The 15,665-nt window shown below is 35.1% G+C and overlaps 2 pseudogenes; one reads left to right on the top strand and one right to left on the bottom strand.

Annotated features, from left to right (window-relative positions):
• Positions 1-1,031: 1,031 nt before the first annotated feature.
• LOC119520823 lies at positions 1,032-15,563 on the bottom strand (annotated as a pseudogene).
• Positions 11,849-13,245, top strand: LOC119520842 (annotated as a pseudogene).
• Positions 15,564-15,665: the final 102 nt, after the last annotated feature.

The following is a 15,665-nucleotide window of genomic DNA, read 5'->3' as shown; positions in this document are numbered from 1 at the left end:
GTGGTAGGAAAATATGGTGAGAGCATATAACAGCACTGAAATATGCATGTGATTGTGCTTGAATAGGGAAGATTAGAGGCATGTGTGTCACTAGAAGGAAATATGGAGGATAAAACTTGGTTCTGTAAAACACAGTGAACCCTGTGGCAGAGGATGACTGCAATTAATAGTACAAACACAAAAATGTTCTTTCATGAACCAGAACAAATATCTGCCACTATTAAAAGTAGTTAATAATAGAGTAGTATATGGGGAAAATCTACCTATTTTAAAATATGACTACAGTTAATAGCAATATTTTAATATTCTTTCATCAATAGGAACAAATGTATCACACCAATGCTAGAGGTCAGTAATAGGGGGAAAGAGAGGTATTTTTTTTTGACTAATGAAAATGTTCTAAAATTGATTGTGGTAAAGAAAGCACAAATATGTGATGATACTGTGAACCATTGATTATAAACTTGGAATGGATTTATGTTATGAGAATATACCCAAATAAAACTGCTAAAAAAGTTTATAAGGAGGTCACTGTAGTGGAAATATCATTCTAAAGATGTTTTTGGAGAAATAAAATGAGATATATCCATATATCATAAAAATATATATAAATTATATAAAAGAATAAAAACATGCCTGCTGTGGTTTGCTGATTTGTGGAAGAGTTTGGAAATTATAAAGCACCATGAAGCGTAATATGTTGTCTTTACCATAGCATGTCATAATTCTCTTTTTCATAAATTTGCACAAGTGTAAGTATCAAAGATGAATCACTTATTCTTTTTTTGATGTAGGCCAATAACAGTACATTATGGTTTGTCTCTCATTTTCAATACGTGTAAGTATGATTTAATTCATTGTGATGATGTATTCAACCAAATAATGTGATGCATTCTTCCAGCTTCCGTAAGAGAATTAATAAAGACAAAAACTACTCAAATATACAAAGTGAATTGTAATTTAGGGTGCTAAGTAATACCTCAGATAATGATGATACATTATGTACCTTCCTCATCCAAAAAAAATGTGTATTATTTAGCAACCAATTTCTTTTGAATATATTCCCTTATTGCTCTTTTCACATCTTTGTTTCTCAAGCTATAGATAAAAGGATTTAACATAGGACTCACAAAGATATAAAAAACATCTACAATTTTCCCTTCCTCTACAGATGTCTTAGAAGGGGGCCTCAAATACATGCAGAACAGAGTTCCATAAAAAATCGAGACAGACATCAGATGGGACCCACAGGTGGAGAAGGCTTTGCACCTCCCTTCAGCTGAGCAGATGCCTAGGATAGCTGTGAAGATGAAAATATAAGATATTAGGATAATGGTGAGAGAACAGGTGAGGTTGAAACCAGCCCCCACAAACATGGCAGTTTCATTGACATAGGTATCTGAGCAGGCAAGGACTAGGAGGGGCGGGTCTGCACAGTAAAAGTGGTTGATCTCATTGGGTCCACAGAAGGACAGATGAAGCATCAGGATGGTCTGGGCCAGACCATTGACAAAGCCATAAATATAGGGAGCAGCAACCAGAGAGAAGCAGGTACATCTGGACATTTTACTCCCATATAACAAGGGTTTACAGATGGCAACATAGCGGTCATAAGCCATTACTGTAAGCATATAATAGTCAGTGATCCCCAGGGCAATGAAAAAGTGGTATTGTATAAAGCAACCAATGAAGGAAATGGTTTTTCCCTTGGATAAGAAATTAACTAGCATCTGAGGAGTGACAGTGGTGGAGTAACAGACATCTACCAAGGAGAGGTGACTGAGGAAGAAATACATTGGAGTGTCAAGTTTTGAGTCACTTCTGATTAACAAAATCATGGTCATATTGCCTATTACTGTGATAAGATATATCACTAGGAATACCACAAAAAGGACATGTTGCAACTCAGCTTCATCTGTCAATCCCAGGAGAATAAACTCAGTCACAGATGTGTGGTTTTTCTTTAACATTGTATTTGCTTGGCTTCTAATTAGGTCTAAAGAAAAGGAAATAAAATTCATTGGTATGTTGTCATTTATCTATTTCCCATGTCATTGGATACTTCTTCCTCTTCTGTCAAACTTGTAATTATATGTGATGTAAGAAATAGCCTGTTAAGCATATGATTTATAATTTAAACATCTAAATTGATATAGAGCTCCTTAAGTGTAAAGACAGTCTTACGTTCATTTTTAATGGCACCATTTCTGGGACTCTTTCTATTTGTCCATTTACAATTTCTTTGGACAGGGGCATGAAAATTTTGCTTGTCTTTTTTCATTGAAATTTCAAACCTTTGTTTTATGGCATAGCTTTTGATGGAGTATGTAAAGTATTAGTCTTGAAACTTGCCTATGCTATGAGCAGCTGAATAAGACCTGGGCATAACTGAATCTGATATATGGTAAACATGCTTGTAGAACTGCATCTCCTTTCTTGCCATTTGGAACATCTTCAAGCTCCTCCCTCACCCTGCAATGCTGTCCATTTTTCCAATCTTGTCTACCTCAGTTGGCCCTCTAATTACCAAATTTTACTTAATTTTTAAGATACAGGTCAGGATTTCCTCAGCTTTGTATTATATTCTGTGTGTACCTGAAAAGGCAAAAATTGGTACTTTGGAACCAAAACAGATCTTACCATTCTTATATGTAAAGCACAAATTTGTTTATAAACACAGTCTATAAACAAATATTTACATGTGTATGTTTATCTACATCTCTACGTATCTATAGAGAGATTTCTATTTATTTAGAGACAGGTATAATTTTCATGGGGGACGAAGGGGTGATTAGGGAAAAAATAAGGTATAAAAGGCTCTCTTCTGGGATGCAACAGAATAAAAAGATTGGGAAACATTGCCCCAGATCAAAATGACCTCTTGTAATTACCTCAACACACCTCCTTGCAAATTATTAAAAACACTATAATATGAATTCAACTTAAGTTATTTAAAACATGGACAATGGTAATAGGCAAATAATAGTTACATTAACTGAACAATCTAGATGGTATTTAAGACATCCTGAAGTACATCACCCTACATTTAGCCAGGATGAAAGCAGAGAGATCATCAAGGAAACATCTCCATCCTCCTTCAGTGGCATATAAGGTTATGTACATTTTTAAAAACAGATTCAGTGGCAAGTTTGGAAACAGGTCACTTTGTATGGAATGCTGTAAATTCATCACCCAAATTGTATTGTCCATTTAATTACCCTATTCTGTACATGAGGTCTTTGGACCTTTTGACTAAAATAATATGCAAGTCATGCTAAATAAGTCAATAGATTCATAATTATTTTGCATTTTACTTTTTGAAAACTCAGAATTTCAAACTGAATTTTATCATTGCAATTGTCAAATAGGCAAATAACCATTTTTTACAGAATGAAGTCATAGAAAATTTCTCCTTCTCTGCTCTTTATGTCTCATGATTTATATAAAATGCCACCTTGCTCATGTCACTTAGCATAATATGACACAAAGACAGACAGATGTCCTTGGTATTTTTTACACCTATATTTATTGAAACATTAATCAAAAGTTAAAATACTTACTATCCCCATTTATTGATTCTTGATTGTGAGAAACTGAGGTAAGACAAAAAAATGAACTTTCCAGATAATTTAACTGAGCAGCTTATGGTAATAACTTTCATTTAAAGGAGCACAACACAACATCCTGTATGGTCTGATCAAGGAAAATTTAGAGAGAAGCATTTGTAGGTGGACATATATGGCTCTGTGGAGACTTTTTACTCCAAATATTCACCTTCACCGTGGGGCTCTGTCATCTGAGTGCTTGTTGCAAATGCTCAGTGTCCCAAAGAGTCTCGAAGATTCGTCTTCAGCTTTAACAAGGGTGGTGTCTCCTTTAAATGTAGTCATGGGTTAAGTTGAAGGGAAAAAAGAAATTTAGAGAAGACATACTCCTGGGATAAATTTTAATTAATTTTAGTCAAATCAACAAATCATTGGATGGATAGATAGATAGACACACTGAGTAACCCAGAAATGTTCAATGCATCCTGAAATGGTTAAAGCACATTACACAATAGTATGCTCATAATTTAAAACAGTAGCCTTGTTGAATCAGAAGAAATCAGAGAAGTTATTGGATACCATCCCCTTATTTGTGCTCATGAATGAATGTAGAATAAGAATGCTTAATTATTGAGAGTTAGCAGAGTGTAGCACTTATTGGGAAATATTCTGAAGCCAGAATCCCTGGTTGGGAATCCCAATTCCTCTAGTTTCTACCTCTGAGCTTTGGACACATTATTAATCCCTTTGATTCAGTTTACTCATCCATAACATGTAGTTAAAAATAGCAACTTGCTTCATGGAAGGGATTAATTCAGATAAAACTTCATAAATATGCATGCCGTGTGGTATTCTTTAGTAAGTTGTAGCTACTATTATTACATAATGACAGAGTCAGGTCTAGTCCAGAACAAGATTCAGCATCAAAATATGAGCTCATTAGAGACAAGGATTTTGTCTACACTAGTTTCAGCCTCAGCAGCACCTAGAACAGTGCTTTCCCAATTGTAGGTGGTAAATTATTGTGGATGGAATGAATGTTCTCTTAGGTCTATTTTCCTTCCCATTATGTAATGTCCTCCATTGTACATTTATAAATAACTGTACTCTGAAAATGGGGCATAATTAGCTACTCAATATAACAGAGGCATTTACTAATTCATCAGAATATGAATTTCAGGCTTTTGTTTCATCTTTACTAGTTAAAAGGTTTAATCTAGATAATAAAATCTAAAATATGTCTATTCCTACCTGAGAGAGTAATTTCCCAGAGCTGTCATAGACTAGAAGAACCTTTAGCATTTATAACCAATTTTTCATATAGGGACAAATCCCTATGGATCAATTATTTCCAGCAGAAAGGTTTTCTTACTCTGAAGAACACCTATTACCTTTTATTCTTCTGAGAATCTCAAGTGCATTGAGGACATGATTTTTACCCATTCTCCAATATCATTAGGGAATTAAATCTCCTAAGAATGGTGAGGCACTAGGATTCCTTATTTATTTTAATTTAAGCTTTCACATTTTTTTTTAAATTTTTGACTTGGGAAATATCACGTGCTTTGGTTTACAACATGTAAGAAATATTGTAAGGCATATGTGGACAATATTGGATTCTGAAATTCCATCACAAAATCAATTAACTTTTTGGTAAACTTGACTAGTCATTTACTGATTCTGAACCTTGTAACATATCCTTTAATTTAAATATTATCCATTGGTGTATTTATTTATAATTCAGGTGTTTTGGTGATTCTCCCCTTGCACCTTCTAATTCCAGCCCAGATCTGATATCTATTCTTTTCTTTTTTGCTTTGTGCACTTGGAGTTTAACAACTATGAGCCAGAACAAAAGGGCTCTTTGGTGACTAGTTTCTAACTGATTTTGCCAATGGGAGACACCAACAGTATTTCAGAGGTGGGAAGGAAAGGAGAGGAGCTCAATATCTTTCTCATTGTCTTCAGGCTTCATTATGAAGATGTTAAAATGACCAGCCCTGCAATGTGAACTTGTGTCCAGGTATATGTTAGTGAAGTAGGTGGCAAAGGTCTTTCTTCCTTATTCCAGCTGTCATGGGGCTATAGTGAGGAACCCACTTTCTGTCTTCCTTCAGTCCCAGTGGTGGAAATTGCTTTCTGCATTTAACCTCCAGGTGCTTCAAATTCTTTGGCTTATTTCCTTAACTTTGCTCCATTCTATATCTTTTCATTAAACCCTCTTCAGGTAACCCATCTGAGTGGAATGCTGTTTAATGCCATTTTCCAGACCCAGGCCAAAGCAGCATGTAGTAGTTACTCAATAACAATGGCAGCAGTAGCAACAGTAAAATAATTATTATAATGGCAATTATTGTTTTTGTTTAAGTTTGGAATATTTATGAGCTCACCATTGTTGGAATGTAAAGGAGCCATCAAATGACAACTCCTCTGGAACCCTGAAATAATAGAAGAATACACATAGGAGTCAGTTATTACAAAATTACTACCAGTGTTACAGCTAAACTTGAAGTTGAGAATGTGGCTTATGCATATACTTTTCTGCTCCTTTCTTTCACTTGAAATCTCTCAGACACAGCAGAACAGCTAGATGAACTATTGCTCCCTCTTTCCCTTTTCAGAGAATGTCTACCCTTTGTCATTTAGAGAAGAAGAGAACATTTTGGATTCAAGCAAGGCTGCTGCTATGACCATTTCAATGATGTCACAAAACTTTTTTCACCCTACTCAGGGAGGGACATGGAAGGTGTAGGGAGTGGAATCTGAAGTGTCCTCTAAAACTTTTCCATCTAATATCATTTAAATCTTACTCTCCATCCTTTGTAGCCTGCCTTGCATCCCTATGTTGATAAATCCACTTGAATTAATTTAATTTAAACTAATCTTGAAGTAGATCCCAGAGTCTAACAAGGGATTCTCTGTATCTTGCATTTAAAAGATAAGAAGAAATGATCTTAGGTCATCATGAGATAAACACTTTTTATGTGAAAGGCAATTGTGTTTATAACCCTCTATCCACTATCACTGTTTAATTACCCATTCATGATCTCTTCATTAAATATTATTCAGTACCTAAAATTTTGTGCAGATCTCTACAGGAGATACCAAGATGAAACTAATATTATTTCTGTCTTTAGAGCATATACACTTCAGTAAAATAAACGGAAAATCTAAAGAAGGAGGCAAAGGTCAAGAAGGAGGAAAAGAAAGTTGTCATGCAGAGGGAATACCATTCCAGCTGAAGGCATGTCAAGCAGTGTTATGGAAAATGCTTTATGTTTTTGAAGACAGGAGCACCTTTATAAATGCTGTAAAATTGATACTGATATACAAATGAGCATAGCAGGTTTTGCATTTATTAAAATGTACTATATGCATCTAATGATTAACTAATAAATTAGGATTCTGCTCATTAAAATGTGACTTTAGTAAACACATCCAGAGGGAGGCATAATGATATGTCATGGGTGATTTTTTTGATGGATTCCTCAGGGATGAGGTTCTGAAGTTTAGTAATTTGGGCATAAATTTTCCCATTTCTGTGTCCTTTGGGGAGGCTAAGAAATAACTACATCTTCACTGGTCAGTCTGACAAATTAGAAAATCAAATGCCCCTATGACAAGGTACATCATATTGTTGATTTCTTCCTATTTCCTCTTATCAAACAGAGATAGAAGTTACTAAGACTATAAGAATTGCCACACTAAGTCAAAACCATAGACTGACAGACCCTGTACATTTTCTGAGAAAGACAGAACATGCAAATATCCCTCACCCAATTTACAGATCCATATTTACAAATAGGCTAAAGTTTGGAGTAGATGTATATGTTGAGCATTACATGTAATCAAAAAGTTTATAAAAGAGTTATGATCCTGAAATTTAGAGTCATCTATGTCACTACAAGGAAAAGTGGTGGTTAAAACACGGGAATGGATAACACAGTGAATCTTGTGGAAGATGACTGGGATTAACTGTTTAAATATCAAAAAGTTATTTCACAAACTAGATCAAATATATGATGTTATTACAAGGAATTAATAATAGAATGGTTGATAGGGAAAATATTACCTATTGCAAACTATGGAGTATAGTTGACAGTAATGTTTTAAAATTCCTTCATCAACAGTAACAAATGTGCCTTGTCACAATCATGGGTCAATAATAGGGGGACACAGGGAGTATCAATAATCATTTTAAAGTCAACTTCTCTCAGATATCCTTCAAAAAAATAATACATTGTTTCAGACTTCCAGATCATGAGTGATAGATTTATAATGAAGCTATCATATTAAAACAGATTGTATTGATGCAGGGACTGATAAACTGGCCTTAGAATAAAGAAACCAGAAACAAACCAATGAAAATTTGATATATGACAGTGTTAGCATTAAAAGTGTCCTGAGAATACTATGGATTATTCAATCAATGGAAATACATTTTCATTAAAAAAGAAAATTAAGCTTTGTTTTGAACCACTTACAAGTCAAGAAACAATAAAGACTTAAAGAGGAGAAAACAAAATTTTAAAATATTGGGAACAAGAAAGAGAATATTTTAATAGGAAATATTTTCTGTAAAGATAAACAAAGAGAAACCATAGAGAGAAGATTGGTAAATTTGATCTACCTTTAAATGAAAGTCATCTGCACCTGTAAATATTTTATACCCCAAAATGAAATATAAATTTGCTTTGCATATAACATCAAAAGATGCCTACCTACTACAGAGTACATAAGGAGCTATTGGGAATGGATAAAAATAAAATATAAAACAATCAGATTAAATGTGGTCAATGAATATGGTTATCCAACTGAAAGAAGAGAAATTTTGAATTAACATAGACATTTAAAATATTTAACATCATTTGCAATGAAGGATCCAAAAACTTAAGCAGAAATGAAAATACATTTTACATCGATCAGATTAACAAATATTTTGAAAATGGCATTATATTATATAGGCAAGAATGTGGAGTAAAGGGAGCTCTCCCACACTATTGCAAACTGATAGAGCAATTTGTCAATATATAGTAAATTAAGGTGCTCACATCATTAGACTCAGAAACTACAGTAAAGTATTTACCTGAGAGGCAATCTTGCAGGGGTATCAATTATCAATGCAGAATTCATGAAGATTTTTATTGCTGTATTTTCTTATTATCAAGGAACTAGAAATAATGTAATTTTTCATAAATAGTAGAATGGATAAATATAGCATATTTATATGTTGGCATAGAATATTTCAGCATGAATAAAACTAAAATGTTCAATGGAGGATAAACAAGTTATAATGGATACTTAAATTTATTTCATTTATATCAGGTTTCAAATCATGCAAATAATACTGTATAAATATATTTATAGATAAACACCTAACAAATGATATAATTTTACACAGGCTTAAGAACATTAAATTCTTAATCAAGTTTACTGCAGGAAATGGGTAAAGAAATAGAATCAGCCAAAGTGGACTCTACTTTCATATCTTTTAACTTTCAAAAAAATCTGTAAGAATGTGGCATTGAGTGAAGACATAGTAATAATTAGTTCTTTCACACAGGTGGTCTTTATGTTATTTTCTACTTTGGGTTGCATGTTGTAAATAGTTCACAATAAAAAACTGAGCAGTGAAACCATAAAACAATTTGATAATATAGGTAAATACCAAATAGATCATAGGAGGGAATAAATTAATTGTCAGACCAAAGAAAGAAACAATAAAGTGAAATATAGCTTGATAATATTTAAAAATAATAAATAGTGGCATTTAAAATATACAATGAAAAATTAAATCATAAAATTTAATTTTATAAGCACACATATCTTGTATCTTCAAGAAAGAGGTCTTAAATGAAAAAGAGAAAAAACAAAATAAGCACCCCAAATTGAAAATAGGCAAGGCAAAGGACCTATTAAGGAAATTCATATCATAATTTCAAATTAGTGATAAAATTTGGAAAGGTTATAAGCAAATATACATACACACATATATGAATGCATAGATATGGATAAAGTATCAAAATGGAATCAATTTTTAATGGAAAGACACTGATAATGAAAGGGTGGAGAAGAGCCATCATATACTGGTAGGGAAACACGTAGGTTAAAAAGGAAATCATTGAAGGCTTTGGCATCTCCTTCAAAAGCCTTATGAGTAGAGAATTCAGATAAAATGGACAACTTCCTAGAAACACAGGAACCACCTACACTGACTCAATAAGAAATATAATACCCCAACAAACCAATCACAAGTAAAGGGATTGAGTCTGTCACCAAAAAACCTCCCAACAATAAAAACACAGAACCAGACAGCTTCACAGCTGAATTCTACCAATCATTCCAAGAAGAATTAGTACCAATCCTGCTCAAACTCATCCAAAAAATTGAAGGGGAGGGAATACTATCTAAGTTATTATATGAAGCCCACATCATCCTAATACCAAAGCCTGATAAAGATACTGTAAGAAAAGAAAATTACACACCAACCTTTCCAATGAATGTAGATGCAAAAATCCTCAACAAAATATTTGCAAATCAATCCAACTGCACATTAAGAGAATTATATACCATGACCAAGTGGGTTTTATTCCATTTATGCAACAGTGGCTCAAGATGAGAAAATCAATTAATGTGATATACCACACTTAGAAATAAAAGCATTTTGAAAGGTAGCAATGAAAGGTAACTTCCTTAAAATGAAGAAAGGGCATATATGGAAAACACACAACTAACATCCTACTAAATCGTGACAGACTTAAAGCTTTCCTCTCTAAGACTGGGAATAAGATAAGAATGCCAACTTCCACAACTATTATTCAACATTGGGCTTGATGTTGCAGCTGGAACAATTAGGCAAGAAAAAGAAATAAAAGGCACCCAAATTGGAATGGGAGAAGTAAGTAAAACTTTCACTGTTTACAGACGACATGATCCTATATTTAGAAATTCCTTAAAAATGTACAACAATGCTACAAAAGCTAATAAAAAGTATTCAGCAATATGATGGAATACAGGATAAACGGTAGTGTTTCTATACCCTAGTAGTTAGCTATTTGACAAATAAATCAAGATAGAATTCCATTTACAATAACATCTAAAAGAATCAAATACCTAGGCATAAACTTAAACAAGAATGTAGAAGATTACTGAGAAAACTATAAAACATTGCTAAAAAAATCAAAGAAGAGCTAAATAAATTGAAGGACATTCTGTGTTCATGGATTGGAAGGCTAGATGTCATTATGTTGTCAGTTCTACCCAGGTTGATCTACAGGTTCAAAGCAATACCAATCAAAATCCTAACAGCTCACTTTGCAGAAATAGAAAAGCCAACTATCAAATTAAACTGGAAGCTTAGTGGGTTTCAAACAGGCAAAAGTATCTTGAAAACAAAGATTAACATTTGAGGACTCATACCTCCTGACTTGAAAGCATATTAAAAAGGTACAGTTGTCAAAACAACTTGCTACTGACCTGAAGGTGGACATGTTGATCAATGGAATTGTATTGAGTGTTCAGAAATTGAGGCTCAGATCTATGGTCACCTTATTTTTACAAGTTTCCCAAATCCACTCAACAGAGAGAGAACAGTCTTCAATAAATGGTGCTAGGAGAACTTGATATCCATGTCTAAAGGAATGAGAGAGAGACCCTATCTCACAAACTATACAAAAATTAACTCAAAATTGATTAAAACCTAAATATGAGACAGTACCATAAAACTCCTAGAAGAAAATGTATGGAAATAGTTACAAGATCTAGTGTTAGGCAGTGCTTTCTTAGAACTTACTCCCAAAGCACAGGCAATGAAAGAAAAAAAATAGGTAAATGAGATCTCCTCATAATGAATACTTGTGTACTTCAAAGGAATTTGTTGAAAAGGTGAAAAAACAGTCTACTCAGTTGGAGAATATATTTGGAAACCACACATTGGATAAATGTTTGATATCCAAAAAATATAAAAACATCCTACAACCGAACAGTAAAAAGACAATCCAATTTAAAAATGGTTAAAAGACATGTAAAGACATTTCAAAAGAGGAAATACAAATGGTGAAAAAGCACATGAGAAGATGCCCAACTTAACTAGCTATTATGGAAATGCAAGTCAAAACCACGAGTTGTCATTTTACACTTACTAGTTTGGTCACTGTAAAAAAACAGAAATCTACAAATGTTGAAGTGAATATGAAGATATAGGAACACCTGTTCACTGCTGGTGGGAATTTAGAATGGGTCACCTGTTGTGGAAGACAGTTTGGCGTTTCCTCATGAAGCTAAGTACAGAACTACCCTATGATATGACGATCCCACTACTAGGTAAAAAACACAAAAGAACAGAAATCAGGGACATGAACAGACACTTGCACACTGATGTTCATAGCGGCATTATTCACAATTGCCGAAAGATGGAAACAACCCAAGCGTCCATCAACATACGAATGGATAAGCAAAATGCGGTATATACATATGATTGAATATGATTCAGCAATAAGAAAGACTGAATTCCTGAAGTATGTGACAGCATGGATGAACCTGGAGGATATTATGTTCAGTGAAGTAAATCAAACAGAAAAGGACAAATATTGTATGAGCTCACTAATGTGAACTAATTATATTAAATTCATAGAGTTAAAGTATAGAATATAGCTTACTAGGAGACAGAATGAAGGTAGAGAATGGGGAGTAGATGTTTAATGTGTACAGGATTTTTAATTAGGTTTAATTTAAATGTTTGGAAATGGAATGAGCAGTGTTGGTAACACAATTTGGTGTGTGCAATTTAACCGTATTGAATTATGTGTGTGATTGGTTTTGAAAGGGGAAGTTTAGAGTCATGTGTGTCACAAGAAGGAAATCTAGAGGTAAATCTAGGGCAGTATGACACAGTGAACCCGGTGGTGGACGATGACTGTGACTGCTATTAGAAATATAAAAATTATTCTTTTGTGAACTAGAACAAATATATGTCAGAATTACAAGGAGTTAATAATACAGTGGTATATGGAAAAATATGCACCTGTTGCAAACTATGGACCATAGTTAACAGTAATCCTTAAATTTTTTTTTCGTCAGTAATAATAAAAGGGCCAGTGCGGGACGAATGACATCATTGGCAGAATCGTGTCGTTGCGGGCCAATGTTCTCCAATCCTGGACAGCAGCTCTGGCAGACCCAATGAGGGCATCCGGAAGGCGGGCCCGGCCAGCGCCGGCGGGGAAAAACAGTGGGTAGAGGGCGCAGGTCCGGGACCAACTGATGAGCGGCTCCCTGGGGACGCGGCTGCGGCCGGCAGGGCCCGGGCGTGCGGGCGGCGGGCTCGGGCATTGGCGGCGGCAGCGGCTCGGGGGAGCAACCGGACTCGGTGGTGAGGAAGGACAAGGCGGTGGGCTTCCTCAAGGGGACGCCTGAGCAGCCCCAGTGCGGCTTCAGCCACGCCACGGTGCAGATCCTGCGGCCGCAGGGCGTCAGCGAATACGCGGCGTACAGCGCGCTGGACGACCCCGAGCTCCCGCAAGGCATTAAAGATTATTCCTACTGGCCCACCATCCCGCGGGTGTAGCTCAATGGCGAGGTTGTGGGTGGCTGTGACATTATTCTGCATATGCACCAGAAAGTTGACCCGATGGAAGAACTGTAAAAGCTTGAGATCCATTCCGTCCTTTTAAATGAAAAGAATGAAAAAGACTCAAAGTAAGGGTGGCACGGGTCCTTGCTGAGCAGAATGTTCCGCTCTCAGGAGAGGAAGCTTTCAGTGTCAAAGACTCACTGCCAGAAAAGCCTTACCAATTTGGGATTTTATTATTAAGACGACAACTGCTTGTACTAATTCTTCAGGTCTGTGAGCAATTGGGTGATTTTAGTCTGGTATTTGGGCTTAGAATATTCTAAAGTGAATTATAACCTCTGCACTGTAATAATTTAATGCTGTAATATGATTTTGCTGTAAACAAAATTTGTTATTGTATTGTCATTTACTCTTTACCTGATTCAAGAGTAAAACTCGGAGCTTTTGAGTCGTCATTATCATTCATGGCTCCTCTGCAATTGAGTCAGCCTGCAGAGATAACATGCCTCCCCTCCCCAGTTTTATAACTTTTTCTGTTAAGGAAATAATGGACAAGAAAGAAAATATTATAGTTGGGGTGATTTTCTTTTTTTTTTTTAATGAGCTGCCAACTCGGTCATACCGTGAGTTGTTCATTGTGAATAGCAGTAACCCTGTAAAGATTTTTGTGCCTGCAACTTTTTGCTTTTCTGAATTGAGTGATTGTTATATTCTATTAAATTTGCCACAAAAACTGCCATCAAAAACAAAACAAAACAAAAACCAAATGTACCACAACAATGCTAGGTGTTAGGGGTCAGTAATAGAGGGGATAAGGTGTGTGTTTTGTTTTGTCTTGTTTTGTTGAGTAATAGAAATATTCTATAATTGGTTGTAGTGATGAATAACAACTAAGTGATTATACTGAAAACCATTGATTGTATACTTTGGATGGATTGTATGGAAACCCCAAGATGTGGAAAAATAGTTGAATGTATAAGTTTTTATATTTTAAAAGTAGAAATCTCTGAAGAGTTCTGCAACTTCCCACAATGAAAGAAGCATTAAAGAATTTCATAGCTATTACTGAAACTATAATTTTTTATATCATGTTATGAAACAGAATTATATATGTTGTTATTTTTTTCCACCACAAATTGAACTCTAAATAGGCAAGTGAATAACTATTTCTAAAATTCATCCACTGACTTTTTGAATAAGAAAACTTCTTTTTATTTTAGCTAAGTATTTGAAACTTTTTGATTATCCTTTTTTCAACTTTCTATTGTAATAACATTTATGCAACTCAAATTTTCCCATTTTAACAACTTTCAATTATGCCATATCAATTAATCCTCACTACTTACATCAGCAGGAATGGGTCAATCTACTGTTTTTACCCCTAATTTGAATCTTTCTCTCTTTCTTTCAAAACACAAGTCTTTAGATTAACTTCCCTATGATCTTCGCAATAATGTGTGGACCAACAAATAGGTTTGAAGCAGAGAAGACACAATTAACTCAGTTTTGTTTTGTTAAACATGTTTTGCTGAACACTTTGTTCATAGCTTCTTTTACATCCTTGTGCCTCAGACTGTAGATCATGGGGTTCAGCATGGGAATCACCATGGTATAAAACATGGCCACCATTTTCCCCTGCTCCACAGATTCCTCAGTGGGCTGCCTCAGATACATGAAGATGAGGGTCCCATAAAACATGGTAACAGCTGTTAAGTGGGACCCACAGGTGGGAAAGACTTTCTTCCTCCCATCAGCAGAGCGCATGCATAGCACAGCTACTACAATGAGGGTGTAAGAGATGAGGACTACTGAAAGGGAATATGTGAAATTAATCCCAGCAATGACAATCATTGTGCATTCTTTGATATGGACTCCCCCACAGGCAATCTTGATGAGAGGAGGTCTGCACAATAGAAGTGGTTGATTTCAAAATTCCCACAAAAGTACAAGGTGTGCATCCACAGTGTGCATATTAGCCTAACAGAGAATCCATAGACATAAGGTACAGAGATGAGTCAAACACAGACAGCCCTAGACATTTTGCTGCCAAAAAGCAAAGGGTGGCAGATAGCCATGTAGCAATTAAAGGCCATCACTGCCAAGATGTCGACTTCCACGTGGACAAGGGCAATGAAAAAGTAACTTTGCACCAAACATCCCACATAGGAAATGGTTTTTGTCTCAGATAATAAGTTTTCCAGCATTTTGGGGGTGATATTGGATGAGAACCACACATCTTCAAAAGACAAATGGCTCAAGAAAAACTACATGGGGCTCTGGAGCTGGGAACTGATGCTGATCAAAATGATCATACCAATGTTCCCTAACTGAGTGACCAGGTAAACTATGAGGAACACCACAAAAAAGAGAACCTGTAGCTCCTGGTGACTAGTCAACGCTAGTAGAATAAATTCTGTCACAACTGTGAAATTTGGCATCTTTAGCATAGACCCAGCCTGTATTGCCTATGGAGAAAGATAAAACACAAGGAGAATTTTTTGGTTGCTGAAACATTTGAGTCATATTTATCTACATCCTAAATGAAATCA

The sequence above is a fragment of the Choloepus didactylus genome, chromosome 26, assembly GCF_015220235.1.
Source record: "Choloepus didactylus isolate mChoDid1 chromosome 26, mChoDid1.pri, whole genome shotgun sequence".
Taxonomy (NCBI): domain Eukaryota; kingdom Metazoa; phylum Chordata; class Mammalia; order Pilosa; family Megalonychidae; genus Choloepus; species Choloepus didactylus.
The sequence above is the reverse complement of the archived record's forward strand: the minus strand, read 5'-3'. Positions and strand labels throughout refer to the sequence as shown.